Source organism: Pyrgilauda ruficollis, unplaced genomic scaffold (genome assembly GCF_017590135.1).
Source record: "Pyrgilauda ruficollis isolate IOZ18807 unplaced genomic scaffold, ASM1759013v1 scaffold104, whole genome shotgun sequence".
Taxonomy (NCBI): domain Eukaryota; kingdom Metazoa; phylum Chordata; class Aves; order Passeriformes; family Passeridae; genus Pyrgilauda; species Pyrgilauda ruficollis.
Genome location: NW_024508545.1, coordinates 1,316,369 through 1,317,379, shown reverse-complemented (window position 1 = coordinate 1,317,379; position 1,011 = coordinate 1,316,369).

Sequence of the window (1,011 nt, the reverse complement as noted above, 5' to 3'; positions counted from 1 at the left end):
AAGAAGGGGTGAGCACCTCACACATTAAGTAGCTCATTCCCTTGCCTCATCCAGAGACAGAAACCAAACATCCCCAGCTTTGCTCCCCAGTGCCTCGCTACCCCATGGCTGTGAGGTGGCACCACCAAAGCACAGCAGAGTTGTGATGGTGGGAGGTAAACCTCAAGAAAGAGCTGGCAGGAGGAGAGAACAGTCCTGGGATACTGCAGCAGCAAACACATATCTTGACAGTTCACAGATGCTTCTTAAGGAGCTTTACCACAGGCTTTTTACTAAAATGTGGTTAGAGTTGGAGACCAGTAGCTTATACATCACAGATTCTGATAAAAAACTGAGCAAAAAATGTCAGCACTTTTGGAAGTTGTCAAAAGCTGGGGCTGTGCATGTCTCAAACAGAGAAGGAGAGAGAAAAGAGAAAGAAAATAAACTCCATCACATCTGAAATCTTTGGAGCAGATCTACTACAGTAACATGAAGCAACAGCTGTCAAAACAGCAGCCAGAGGGGTTGTCTTTGCAGTTGGATTAGTTGGTTCCACCAGGGCAGTCCATCCCACAAAGCTCCAGAGCGGAAGAATGAGAGAGGACACTAAGTCTTCTGTCCTGCCTGGGCATCACTGACTTCTCCAAGAGGTGAGATTTAATTTCCACGAGGTTGCTGAGCCACGGGTGAAGGTGGTGAACTCCCTCTGAGCAGGAGAAGGATGAAGCCTGGCATTGCTGTGGAGGAGCTCCTGGATGTTGAGGCTGGCTGCCTGCAGCAGCAGCAAGGCTGCTCTCAGCAGCAGCTTGGAAAGGAAACTTAAAACCATACAACGAGCTGTGGCCTGTGCCATTGTCACAGCGTGAGGCTCCACTGAACGGAAAATACCCCTTGGCCTACAGCCCTTCCTCTCTGATGCTCAGTGAGGAGAGAGTTGGCTCTCATCACCCCCTTGTCGACAGCCCAGCCCCTGGGAACTGCCTTCCCTGCAGGGATCTGGAGGGGGATGCTCCATCTGTTTCTGGAGTG